The 14,514-nt window shown below is 45.0% G+C and overlaps 3 protein-coding genes across 4 annotated transcripts in view; 2 read left to right on the forward strand and 1 right to left on the reverse strand.

The window, feature by feature from the left end:
• The window catches only part of LOC146010011 (uncharacterized), a 36,810-nt gene extending 31,342 nt beyond the window's left edge, over positions 1-5,468 (reverse strand). The window contains exon 1 of one of the 2 annotated variants that reach the window (XM_083150775.1): positions 5,318-5,468. The gene's annotated coding sequence lies outside the window, so the exon portion shown is untranslated. The remainder of the gene's footprint in view (positions 1-5,317) is intronic. The other variant, XM_083150776.1, reaches the window with a different exon arrangement.
• LOC146009536 (uncharacterized) overlaps positions 1-14,514 on the forward strand; it is a 783,885-nt gene that overhangs the window by 405,742 nt on the left and 363,629 nt on the right.
• LOC146010029 (uncharacterized) overlaps positions 5,402-14,514 on the forward strand; it is a 54,531-nt gene continuing 45,418 nt past the window's right edge. Inside the window, exon 1 of the mRNA XM_083150846.1 lies at positions 5,402-5,670. The gene's annotated coding sequence lies outside the window, so the exon portion shown is untranslated. The remainder of the gene's footprint in view (positions 5,671-14,514) is intronic.

The raw sequence follows: 14,514 nt of genomic DNA on the forward strand, positions 1-14,514 counted from the left end.
ATTATATTATATCCATGTCCCCGCCCTACACGTGTATTATATTATATCCATGTCCCGGCCCTGCACGTGTATTATATTATATCCATGTCCCGGCCCTGCACGTGTATTATATTATATCCATGTCCCCGCCCTACATGTGTATTATATTATATCCATGTCCCCGCCCTGCATGTGTATTATATTATATCCATGTCCCCGCCCTACATGTGTATTATATTATATCCATGTCCCCGCCCTGCACGTGTATTATATTATATCCATGTCCCCGCCATGCACGTGTATTATATTATATCCATGTCCCGCCCTACATGTGTATTATATTATATCCATGTCCCCGCCCTACACGTGTATTATATTATATCCATGTCCCCGCCCTACACGTGTATTATATTATATCCATGTCCCCGCCCTGCATGTGTATTATATTATATCCATGTCCCCGCCCTACATGTGTATTATATTATATCCATGTCCCCGCCCTGCATGTGTATTATATTATATCCATGTCCCCGCCCTGCATGTGTATTATATTATATCCATGTCCCCGCCCTGCATGCGTATTATATTATATCCATGTGCCCGCCCTACACGCGTATTATATTATATCCATGTCCCCGCCCTACACGTGTATTATATTGTATCCATGTCCCCGCCCTACATGTGTATTATATTATATCCATGTCCCCGCCCTGCATGTGTATTATATTATATCCATGTCCCCGCCCTGCATGTGTATTATATTATATCCATGTCCCCGCCCTGCATGTGTATTATATTATATCCATGTCCCCGCCCTGCATGCGTATTATATTATATCCATGTGCCCGCCCTACATGCGTATTATATTATATCCATGTCCCCGCCATGCACGCGTATTATATTATATCCATGTCCCCGCCCTGCATGTGTATTATATTATATCCATGTCCCCGTCCTACACGTGTATTATATTATATCCATGTCCCCGCCCTACATGTGTATTATATTATATCCATGTCCCCGCCCTACACGTGTATTATATTATATCCACGTCCCCGCCCTGCACGTGTATTATATTATATCCACGTCCCCGCCCTGCATGTGTATTATATTATATCCATGTCCCCGCCCTGTATGTGTATTATATTATATCCATGTCCCCGCCCTGCATGTGTATTATATTATATCCATGTCCCCGCCCTGCACGTGTATTATATTGTATCCATGTCCCCGCCCTACATGTGTATTATATTATATCCATGTCCCCGCCCTGCATGTGTATTATATTATATCCATGTCCCCGCCCTGCATGTGTATTATATTATATTCATGTCCCCGCCCTGCATGTGTATTATATTATATCCATGTCCCCGCCCTACACGTGTATTATATTATATCCATGTCCCCGCCCTACATGTGTATTATATTATATCCATGTCCCCGCCCTACACGTGTATTATATTATATCCATGTCCCCGCCATGCATGTGTATTATATTATATCCATGTCCCCGCCCTGCATGTGTATTATATTATATCCACGTCCCCGCCCTACATGTGTATTATATTATATCCATGTCCCCGCCCTGCATGTGTATTATATTATATCCATGTCCCCGCCCTACATGTGTATTATATTATATTCATGTCCCCGCCCTACACGTGTATTATATTGTATCCATGTCCCCGCCCTACATGTGTATTATATTATATCCATGTCCCCGCCCTGCATGTGTATTATATTATATCCATGTCCCCGCCCTGCATGCGTATTATATTATATCCATGTCCCCGCCCTGCATGTGTATTATATTATATCCATGTCCCGGCCCTATATGTGTATTATATTATATCCATGTCCCCGCCCTGCCCTACATGTGTATTATATTATATCCATGTCCCCGCCCTACATGCGTATTATATAATATCCATGTCCCCGCCCTACATGCGTATTATATAATATCCATGTCCCCGCCCTACACGTGTATTATATTATATCCATGTCCCCGCCCTGCATGTGTATTATATTATATCCATGTCCCTGCCCTACATGTGTATTATATTATATCCATGTCTCAGCCCTGCATGGGTATTAGATTATATTCCTGAGAAATTGTAATACTCACACCTGCTATGTATAAAGGCCTATATATTATACACACTTCTGTACTGTGCTGTGAGGGAGGACTTGTTATACATAACTTATCAGATGACATCATATGTACACTGAGGTCACCCTTATGTACATGGCAGTATTATATCCCATAGCTGCTTGGGGCACCTGTACCCATATGAGGGATATAGATGGTGGTTTAATCATTATCATCTGATCGGCTCAGTAGAGATTATTAATCACAGTGAGGCGTCAGCATCTAGTGTGTGGTCAGTTATTAAGTAGTCGCTGTGATCCAGTAGTGTATAGCTGTGATTAATACCCTCACTATAGCACCCTGCATCTGTCATACCTCGTGCAGTTCCTCCTCCCTGCCTGGGGTGTCGCTGTCTGCTGTGGTGATTCTAGCACAGTGTGGTCTGTATTTCAGCACTGTTCAGACCTGTGCTAGAAGCATCACAGCAGAGAGCGACACCCCAGGAAGGGAAGAGGAACTGTGCAGGTTGTGAAAGATGCAGGTTGCTACAAGGAACACTATAGGCTGCTCCCCCACATATAACAGGATGCTGTGGGCCGCTCCCCCCCCCGTATATCAGGACACCACAAGCCGCTTCTCCTCAGTGGCGTAACAATAGTCCCGCAGACCCCGTGTGCGGGCGCTGGGGGTCTGTGGGGCTATTGTTACGCTGCTGCCGCCGCGTCTGTGCTGTGCCGGGACCAGCAGATTTACTTTAGGGATGGCCATCGACTATCGATGTTTCCAAAACATAGATGTTCTGGACCTAGTGCTCGATGTTTTGGGCATCGATAGGCGAGGGTCGAATAGTTTGATGCCATGGATGGATGGCATCCGATGGCGGTTTTTATTTATATTTTTACCCTGCTGGCTAGCTGCCCGGCTACACTACCCTCTCTGAGTCCTAGACTGTGACTCACTCTGTCTGAACTTAGCGAATTGACTTGATGAATGATGTAATCATGTCATGCGGAGCAGCAGCACTGGGGAGTCGGGACTTGAAGTTGTTTGTGCGCGTGCGCGCACTGGTGGGCTGGCTGCCCGCCTGGTCTCTCAGTCTGCAGCCAGGGGAAGTGAGCAGCCGTTGCACCACTCCCCCGGAAACAAGACACCAGTTGAGACTTGACACAGTTCTGCGTCTGCACTGCAGAGACTCTGCTGAGGCTGCTCTGCCGTGCCCTGCACTGGAGCAGGAGCCGGTCGGGTGCATGTGCGGTGCGCGCATGCGCACAAGAAAACCTTATTATCCAGCGCGAGTCAGGTAGAGTTCTATCTCCCAGCGGCCGCCACGTTCCTCCGCATGCACAAGTAGACGATGGTGGGAACCATCGATGGCTGCCGATAGAATGGTTTATAGCCATCGATGGTTCCGTCCCAAAATGCCATCGATGGGAACCATCTTTATCTCTATTTTATTTGCTCACTTGACTTCCACTATCACATCTATGCTGATAATACTGAAATCTACCTCTCCTTTCCTGATCTCTCTCCCTCTATCCTCACTCATATCTCCAACTGTCTCTCTGCTGTCTACTCTTGGATGACCCAATGCTTTTTTAGACTTAAAATATCAAAGACCAAGCTGACCTCTTCACACCCTCCTGCATAAAACCTGACCATCTCTCATCCTAACCTACTGTTTATGCTCACCTCTTTCACTTCTCACCCCTGTCTGTCTAAAGCTGGGTACACATACATACAATCGTCGGGCCATTCTTCCGTTCTGGGATTGGACGGCCGTTCAATTGTATAGGTGTGTACGCTGTCCCGAGTCCCTCTGTACGATCGATAAACGGCCAAAAACGGTCTTGTCCGTCCATACTCGGTCGGTCCAAGGTTTTTTGCTGTTTAATTTTCATCCGACAGGACGGGCCCATATCGGAACAAAAGTGCAGTGTGTACGCACGTTCGATCGATATGCTGCCGTTCTTGCGACTATACTGCCAAAGCTGGAACGCCCATGTGGGCGTTCCATAGCTGCATGATCTCTCCTACAGCACAAGAAGCGTTCACCTCTCCCCATGTTTATGGGCATATGGACATATACGGCAAACTGCTATAAACATGCGGAAAGCGACTACCTAGTCACTTTGCCATATCTGTCCCTAGTCACCCTGCCGGCTGACTAATTTCGCGTAACCCATCTATATAGTGGTTTGCTATAAGTATGCCCTTAACCCAGCCCATTATGATAATTTTGTTAATATATGAGGTGTCAATAGCCCAAATCGAGAGTGTGTGTACGGTGGTACAATCTTTTTCTTGCGACTGTTTGGACAGGAGTACATCGGACGTCGCAAGTAAAATTCTACAGGTGTGTACGTGCATATAGGCTGTGTTTTGTGGACGGCCCGACGCGTCTATAGTCTGTCGAACGGTCAGAAGAAAACAGGGATTGTATAGATGTGTACCCAGCTTAACCCTCCCTTTAGAATGTAAGCTCCCACGAGCAGGGCCCGCTCTCCTCATGTGCCTTTCTTGGAATATATAAACCACTGCCACCCTGATGATTGCTTCAGTGTCCTCTCCCCTGATGCAACTATCCGTATTAACCATGTACTTGTCCTAAACTGTCTTGTGCTGTAATTCGTTAGGTGTTTCTGCTCACTATGCTCTGTAAAGCACTGCGTAATATGTATGTAAGAAACGGTTAATAAATAAATAATCTAGTGTTCATTCTAGAACCCGCTATCTTCGAAAACCCATGCAGTTCCTCTTCTCCACCTGGGGTGTCGCTGTCTGCTGTGGTGTTTCTAGCACAGTTCTGGTTTGCATATCAGTGCGGATATACAGACCACACTTTGCTAGAAGCACTACAGCAGACAGCGACACCCCAGGCAGGAAAGAGGAACTGCATGGGTTATCAAAGATAGCGGGTGCTAGAATGAACACTAACCATCGATGGAAGATGCGTCGATGGCCATCCCTAATTTACTTGTCTGTGGTGCAGTCCCAGCTCCCATCCTGGCTTTTGCTGCTTTGGAAATGGACGGACCATCATAAAATGTCCGCCCCCATATAGCAGACAGTTCTCTGAAATGGTCCGTCCATTTCCAAAGCAGCAGAAACCTGGAAGGGAGACCAGATCTGCGTGTCCCTGCTGCTGGGCAGAGGGGTAAGGCACGCATGGGAGTAGTATTATAACAGCACTGAATCTATCAGCTACCGGTGACCTCACATCACATAATCCAGTCTCCTTACGGCAATTACCGCTTCTAGCAGTCCGGCAGTGATGTCTGTGTCCTCATGCAGGGGCGGCCATTTTCTTGTGGTTCGTACTTCGTACTAAGCTCCCAGACTCCCCCGCGGCTGCAGATTTAGGTTGCCGATACATTTTATGCTGCGTACATACTAGCAAATTTCCATAGCAATTGTCCCCTGTGTGAGGGAGCGGCGGCCATTTTCCCGAAGACCAATCCCCGCGTTCAGTCAGTGGCGGCAGCATTTCGGTTTCCTGCTGGGGCAGCGCTGCTGATCTTACCTGAGGCCTCTCACTTCCAGCAGCCACGGTGATTAAGTTACCGGGGACCGAGAGAAGACATTGCTGTATCTGGCAGCAGCAGGTGATGGTATTGTGCTGCCCTGGTGTTATTATACAGGAAGGGTGGCATATGGTGTCTTGTTGTACAGGGGGAGCAGCCTGTGGTGTCCTGTGATACAGGGAGAGCAGCCTGTGGTGTCCTGTGATACAGGGGGAGCAGACTGTGGCGTCCTGTTATACAGGGGGAGCAGCTTTGTGGCGTCCTGTTATACAGGGGGAGCAGCTTTGTGGCGTCCTGTTATACAGGGGGAGCAGCTTTGTGGCGTCCTGTTATACAGGGGGAGCAGCTTGTGGCGTCCTGTTATACAGGGGGAGCAGCCTGTGGCGTCCCGTTATACAGTGGGAGCAGCTTTGTGGCGTCCTGTTATACGGGGGCAGCAGCGTTGTGGCGTCCTGTTATACAGGGGCAGCAGCGTTGTGGCGTCCTGTTATACGGGGGCAGCAGCGTTGTGGCGTCCTGTTATACGGGGGGAGCAGCGTTGTGGCGTCCTGTTATACGGGGGGAGCAGCGTTGTGGCGTCCTGTTATACGGGGGAGCAGCGTTGTGGCGTCCTGCTATACGGGGGGAGCAGCGTTGTGGCGTCCTGTTATACGGGGGGAGCAGCGTTGTGGCGTCCTGTTATACGGGGGGAGCAGCGTTGTGGCGTCCTGTTATACGGGGGGAGCAGCGTTGTGGCGTCCTGCTATACGGGGGGAGCAGCGTTGTGGCGTCCTGTTATACGGGGGGAGCAGCGTTGTGGCGTCCTGTTATACGGGGGGAGCAGCGTTGTGGCGTCCTGTTATACGGGGGGAGCAGCGTTGTGGCGTCCTGTTATACGGGGGGAGCAGCGTTGTGGCGTCCTGTTATACGGGGGGAGCAGCGTTGTGGCGTCCTGTTATACGGGGGGAGCAGCGTTGTGGCGTCCTGTTATACGGGGGGAGCAGCGTTGTGGCGTCCTGTTATACGGGGGGAGCAGCGTTGTGGCGTCCTGTTATACGGGGGGAGCAGCGTTGTGGCGTCCTGTTATACGGGGGGAGCAGCCTGTGGCGTCCTGTTATACGGGGGGAGCAGCCTGTGGCGTCCTGATTATACGGGGGGAGCAGCCTGTGGCCTCCTGATTATACGGGGGGAGCAGCCTGTGGCCTCCTGATTATACGGGGGGAGCAGCCTGTGGCCTCCTGATTATACGGGGGGAGCAGCCTGTGGCCTCCTGATTATACGGGGGGAGCAGCCTGTGGCGTCCTGATTATACGGGGGGAGCAGCCTGTGGCGTCCTGATTATACGGGGGGAGCTGCCTGTGGCGTTCTGATTATACGGGGGGAGCAGCCTGTGGCGTTCTGATTATACGGGGGGAGCAGCCTGTGGCGTTCTGATTATACGGGGGGAGCAGCCTTTGGTGTTCTGTTATACGGGGGGAGCGGCCTGTGCTGCCCTGGTGTTATTATACAGGGGAGTGTCCTGTGGTGTCCTGGTATACAGGGGGATCGGCCTGTGCTGCTCTGGTGTTATTAAACAGGGGAGTGTCCTGTGGTGTCCTGGTATACAGGGGGAGCAGCCTGTGCTGCCCCGGTGTTATTATACAGGGGGAGCAGCCTGTGCTGCCCTGGTGTTATTATACAGGGGAGTGTCCTGTGGCATCCTCCTGGTATACAGGGGGAGCAGCCTGTGGTGTTCTGTTAAACAGGTGGAGCGGCCTGTGCTACCCTGGTGTTACTATACAGGGGAGTGTCATGTGGTGTCCTGGTATACAGGGGGAGTGGCCTGTGCTACCCTGGTGTTGTTATACAGGGGGAGTAACCTGTGCTGCCCTGGTGTTATTATACAAGGGGAGCGGCCTGTGTTGTCCTCCTGGTATACAGGGGGAGCGGCCTTGCTACCCTGGTGTTATTATACAGGGGAGTGTCCTGTGGTGTCCTCCTGGTATACAGGGGGAGCAGCCTGTGCTACCCTGGTGTTATACAGTGGGAGCAGCCTGTGCTGCACTGATGTTATTATACAAGGGGAGCGGCCTGTGGTGTCCTGTTATACAGGGGGAGCGGCCGGTGGTGTCCTGATTTATACAGGGGGAGCGGCCTGTGGTGTTCTGTTATATAGGGGGGGGGAGCAGCCTGTGGTGTCCTGTTATACAGGGGGAGCATTCCATGGTGTCCTGTTATACAAGGGGACGGGGAGCCACCTGTGACGTGTTGGGGGGGGGGGGGGGGCGGGCTGCGGTGTCCTATTATATAAGGTATGTGGCCTGGGGCATCCTGTTATACAGGGGGAGTAGCTTCTTCATACAGGGGAGCATCACTTGGTGTCCTGTTAAAAATGTTGTACAGGGGGAGCAGTGACTGGTGCTCTATTACATTACTTTTGAGATAACCATTCACTACCGTGGATGTTGTAGTGGTATTATTTCCTATAGCGCTTATATTATACATATACCCGTTGTTCTCTGTATGATAGATATATATCTTTCTATAGCTACAGAAAAGTCCGCACCTATATACCCCAAGGTGTCAACTCAGTGGTGCTCCTTCCTGGGAACCGATGTCCAATTAATATCAGAAAATATTGAGGGCACTCGCCATTTTGATGAAAAAAGTTTTGTCTAAGGTTTTATTCCTGAAAAAGCACGTTAACGTTTAAAAAAAAAAAAATCTATAATCATCTGTTACTGGGAGTTTATGATCGACATTGGTCAAGTTAAACCCTATTCCAGTGGTTCCCAAACTTTTTTGCGTCACGGCACCATAGATTATCAGAATATTTGTCACGGCACCCCTAGGTGCAAAGTTTGCTACCGAGAATCAGAAAACAATATTAAATTAAATAGGTTGTGCTTATATGTCATCCTTAGGTCCAGTTATGGGGTGAGGGACAGGATTCACTTATTTTATTTTACAACTGGAAGCCACAAGCTCTGGTTTTGCCTATTACATTGACCATAATAATTTGAATCGGTTCTGGACCAACAAACCGAGGCACCCCATGAAGCCTAGTCGCACAGTTTGGGAACCACTGCCCTATTCTATTTTTAATGGTGTGTGTTCGATGTATGTCTTTTGTTAGTCATTTATCTGTTATTACAAAAGTACGATGGTTGTGATGGCAAGGTATGTAATGACAGAGGTTTGCGTATGATAAATGGATTTGGATACACATTTTCTATATCTGTTAAAATATTATTTTTTACATAATGGCACATATAAGTTGTTGTTACGATGGCCAACATGGTTCCCAAAGTGGAGCCTGAATACATATATATAGTTCATTCTAGCACCCGCCATCTTTGAAAACCGATGCAGTTCCTCTTCCCTGCCTGGGGTGTCGCTGTCTTCTGTAGTACTTCTAGCACAGTGTGATCTGTATATCACCACTGATCTGCAAACCAGACCTGTGCTAGAAACACCACAGCAGACAGTGACACCCCAGGCAGGGAACAGGAACTGCATGGGTTTTCAAAGATAGCGGGTGCTAGAATGAACACTACACTAGGATTCAGGCAATCCCTTTGGCTAGAAATAAGCCATTTGCCTATCTGATAATATGATTGGTTGTTGACTGTCCCATGTGACCCTCATGCCTATATATAACTTGCCTAGTGGCCATTTGAGCTTTGATGCTTGGTGTGGAAGGATCATCTGGTTTGGAAGCTGTGGTTTTGACAAAGATCCTGATTTACTCTTATATCAAGATAGGCCTAATGGTGGTTTACATTATACCTATCTGTTTGTTATAATAGTAATAATGGTGATTTTGTCCAAACAAGGATTTTTCAGTGTCCCAAGTAATTGGTTAATGGATGCTTAAAGTTTGACATGGCGGTAAAAATCAATAATTGTATATGTACTTTATTTCAAATGTCATATATAAACTTATAGGTTTGATAGATAAACAAAATAAATTATTATTATTATAATTTTATTTATAAGGCGCCACAAGTGTTTCGCAGCGCCGTACAAAGGAACAATACAGGGAGACAAAACTTGGCATAACATTGAATAAATAACAAAAATACAGTACAAATAAAGAGCACCACAGTTCAATACACATTACAGCTTAAATGTAAGTAGTGAGGACCCAATCAACATACAACTAGAGGCTTGAGGCCAATGATGGAGAGGAGTATGTGGACAAAGATGGTCACTGAGTGTTTGAGTATGGGAGAGCTGTGAGTGACATGTGAAGAGAAGAGGGCTTTGACAACAGGAGGGAAGAGGGCCCTGCTCGGAGGAGCTTACAATCTAGTAGGAAGGGGAGACAGACAGATTACAAGAGGTGCAAGCGAGTGGGTGGTGGTTAGATAGCAGGATGTAAACAGGCAAGGGGTCGGAGAACCAGCTGGTTTATGCAGTGGAAGGGAATGCTTTGATGAATAGGTGAGTTTTCAGTGCCCGTTTGAAGCTTTGCAAGGTCGGGGAGAGTCTAATGGAGCGAGGGAGTGCGTTCCACTGAAGGGGTGCAGCACGGGCAAAGTCCTGTACTCTAGCATGGGAAGCAGTGATCAGGGTGGAGGAGAGACGACAGTCATCAGCCGACTGTAGAGGGCGGGAGGGTGTATGAATGGAGATGAGGTTAGAGATAAAATAAATGAATAGCTCTGGAGCAGGACCATAAAGAAATGTTATAGACCAATATGTATAATGATCTTTAATTTCAAAAATGCAATACAAATGCAAAAATAATAATGCAATGATGACAGGTGAAATACTTAATAACAGGACCAAAATCATGCAGTCAGAGCCGGGAAATGAACAAAGGTACCTCACCCTGGATTTGGGTTGCGGTGGGCTATGCTTGCGTCCAAGTCTGCGGCACCACCGCAGAGGGCTTAGGGCGTCTGGTTCCCGGTCACAAAGTGCTTAGTGCATGCAAGGTGCTGAGTCCATAAAGTGCATCAGTGTCCAATCGTGCAACGCGTTTCGGAGAGGTCCACTCTCCTTCCTCAGGCTGAATGATGTGCCTGTTAGCTCGTGGTAATATTTATACCACTTTCCTGATGCTCTAAATTGAATGGAAGCCAATCCGGGCGTCAGTTCCGTCCGCGCCCCAGGAAGTGCTCTGCGTTCCAGGCCGCACTTCCGGGTTTGCGTTCCAGACGCTGCTCGGTGACTTCCGATTTCGGCGCTGATCTGTATTACAGCATAATACATATATTTCATTGGTTCTTCCATCCTCAGAAAATCGGCTTTTGTCTTCCAAAACTTGTTTTTGTATTCTGGCTTCACGGGTCTTTTTATTTCATTCCTGAGCTTCTTTCTACTCTTAGTCAGGATTCCCCGGCGGCCATCTTCGTTAAGGGATAGACGATGGGCAAATCTTGCATGAGCCATGATAATCCAAGGGTACACGTCACTCTCCTCACAATACCTATAATACTGTACTTTGTATTCCAGTAAAGTCCGTCCCTATTTACCGGGAGAGTGGCGTGTCCCTTTCTATTATTCCTTGTATCTTTTCATAGGAACATGTAAGGATGAAAAATATATACAGTTTAAAATATCATATGATAAAAATCAATGGTTAAAAATGTCAAGGTTTAAAAATATCGGAATAAATTAATCTAAAAACCATTTTAGCTCGAAATCTACATTGTGTCCATTAGGTGACTATGGGCGGTATTCAATGTTCTGCGTCAGTGCTTCGCATGGCGATAATGAAATGTTATCGGTTGTTTCGTATTGCGTTAATGTATCGCTTAGTTCATTTTTCCCGCTATTCAAAATTAATGTGACGCGTAACGCATAATTGCGATAAAACACCTATGAGGCGAACGGTGGGAGTTGTTATTTCGCTTTCCCACCATCGTTAAAAGGTAAAAGGTGATCATGAAGGAGATATGAATCATGGGTAAAAAAGATCACATGATGCCCCCGAGGATCATGGTTAAAAGTGAATGTTGCAAAATATTCCCGAATAAATGAAATATATATTTAATTACAAGTTTTACAGCTGTAATAATTAGTTATATAACATTAGTGGTAAAAAAGCGTTATTTCAGTTATGTTATTATTTATTACAGTCTTATTTAACTTTCATTGCACATGTAAATGAAATCGTTAAAAAATGGCGATAATGACACCGTGAAATGTACAGAAGGCTGCATAAAGTGAACATCGAATAGGTGATATATTAACGCCTTCTTTCAAAGGCGATAAATTGAAGATATCGCCAGAGCAAAGCGAAATTAACGCTGAGAAATAAGCGAGAGGAACGAACATTAAAAAACAAGCGATACATTATCGAAATACCAAAATTCAAACTTTGAATAGGTGAAAAGTATCGAACATAGAAAATGAGCGAAAAAAAAAGAAATTGCGAAAAAAACACAACTATCGGAGAACATTGAATACCGCCCAGTGTATTAAGAATAAAAATCCACCTCATTTCACTCCTGGCTAATCTTGCTTCAAGGTCTCTTTTTTTCCAATGGGGAAAGATCTGTTGAATTCCTATAAATCTTTTAATAGCCCCCTCACATTTATTGTGGTGTTTACAGAAGTGGTCTGACAAAGGATGCGAAATAAGTCCCTTGCGGATATTATATATATATGTTCTGCTGATCTCAGCTTTAAATTTCGTTTAGTTTTTCCTATATATAATTTTCCGCATTCGCATTCAAGAAGATAGATGACGTTTCTTGAGTTACACGTAATAAATTGATTTATTTTGTGTTGGGTCCCATTAACTTCAAATTTAGTAATTTTTTTTCTCATGGTTTGTTTGCAGTGGTTCTGCACATCAAACAGGATCCACATCTGTGAAATCCTTTGTTTCTTTCACTACCTGATACTTTTTCGGGCAGTGCACTTTTTACTAGGAGATTTTTCATAGAAGATGCTCTTCTATATATGAAGTTGGGCTTTTTTGGGACTACCTTTCCCAAGACTGGGTCATCTAAAATTATCCGCCAGTTATTTCTTATGATTTTTTCAACTGTCCTATGGTGGGCTCCATATTGAGAGAGAAAAGCCCATTCAGCATAGCTAGAATCTTTTTTCGTAGTGTCTGAAGTCTGTTTGGGTTTTAACAGACTGGATCTTTCTATTTCATTTACTTTGATCTTAGATTCACCTAGACACTTCTCTGTATATCCTTTCTGCAGGAAACGTTGGTCAATTTCTTCGAGTTGCTTTTCTAAGACTTCTGGTTTTGAGCAATTTCTTTTGAGGCGCATATATTGCCCCAATGGTATATTACTCAACCATCTGTCGTGACGTTCACTATTTCTCTGTATGTAAGAATTTGAGTCAGTTTCCTTTCGATGGGTTTTTGTTTGAATTTTCCCCATCTCAATGTAGATATTTAAGTCTAAAAACACAATTTCATTTTTACTAACATTAAAAGTCAATTTTATATTAAGATCACCAAAACGCCACCATGACACCAGCCTGGTGTCATGGTGGCGTTTTATCGACGATATTTTATTCATCTGGAGAGGAACTGACGACACCCTAAATCATTTTTTGTGAATTTTTAAATCAAAATGATCTTAATATAAAATTGACTTTTAATGTTAATAAAAATGAAATCGTTTTTTTAGACTTAAATATCTACATTGAGATGGGGGAAATTCAAACAAAAACCCATCGAAAGGAAAGTGATTCAAATTCTTACATACAGAGAAATAGTGAACATTATGACAGATGGTTGAGCAATATACCATTGGGGCAATATATGCGCCTCAAAAGGAATTGCTCAAAACCAGAAGTCTTAGAAAAGCAACTCGAAGAAATTGACCAACGTTTCCTGCAGAAAGGATATACAGAGAAGTGTCTAGGTGAATCTAAGATCAAAGTAAATGAAACAATTTGTCAAGATCAGTAACATCAAAATCGAAGTTGAGAATGGCTCCATATCTGTAGCCAGAGAAAACTGGGGATTAACCGAGGAAATGCCTAAAAAAACGATTCCAAATACCAGCAGACTGCACGATGCTGTGAACTCCCTGAAGTCTCAAACAGGAGTGTCTACACAAGGGAAGAACTGCATTGTGGGCTTAAAAATGGATCACATGTCAGAACAGAGCATCATGGGAGAAAAATAATATTACTTTAAAATTTAAATATATATTCAATAACATAAATTCTGTTAATAAGATTGGGAAGAATGAAACTAATGCATTTAAAGGAACAAACGAACATAACAAATATGAACAAATAAAAAGGAGGATTGTAATGCAACATGATAACGCTGTAGAAAAAAAGCGCAAACAGAATCCCGTAAATACACCGTAAAAAGTGCGAAGACAAGTTCGTTAAAAAAGTGTGAATATGAGAAAACATTGCAAAGTGAAAAATACACTGATTTTACGAAAATGCGAAATGTGAGAATCTGAGGTTTTCGCAAAAATAAGGTCGAAAGAAACGAAACTTTCACAAACATCGAAAACAACGATTTTGTGGAAAAATCAAAGTTTGAATACCCGATAACAGTTCGCATTCGAAAAAATAAGAAAAAGTGAAAAGAATATGCTTAAAACGACCTAACGCTAAAGTCTGAAAACCCCTAGTCTGTTAAAACCCAAACAGACTTCAGACACTACGAAAAAAGATTCTAGCTATGCTAAATGGGCTTTTCTCTCTCAATATGGAGCCCACCATAGGACAGTTGAAAAAATCATAAGAAATAACTGGCGGATAATTTTAGATGACCCAGTCTTGGGAAAGGTAGTCCCAAAAAAGCCCAACTTCATATATAGAAGAGCATCTTCTATGAAAAATCTCCTAGTAAAAAGTGCACTGCCCGAAAAAGTATCAGGTAGTGAAAGAAACAAAGGATTTCACAGATGTGGATCCTGTTTGATGTGCAGAACCACTGCAAACAAACCATGGCCCTTATTCTGGTTGGTGCGGTAATATCCGCGTACATTCGTGCCGCCGATGTTTTGTGTCTGCGCA

Source organism: Crinia signifera, chromosome 6 (assembly GCF_055691185.1).
Source record: "Crinia signifera chromosome 6, ASM5569118v1, whole genome shotgun sequence".
NCBI lineage: Eukaryota > Metazoa > Chordata > Amphibia > Anura > Myobatrachidae > Crinia > Crinia signifera.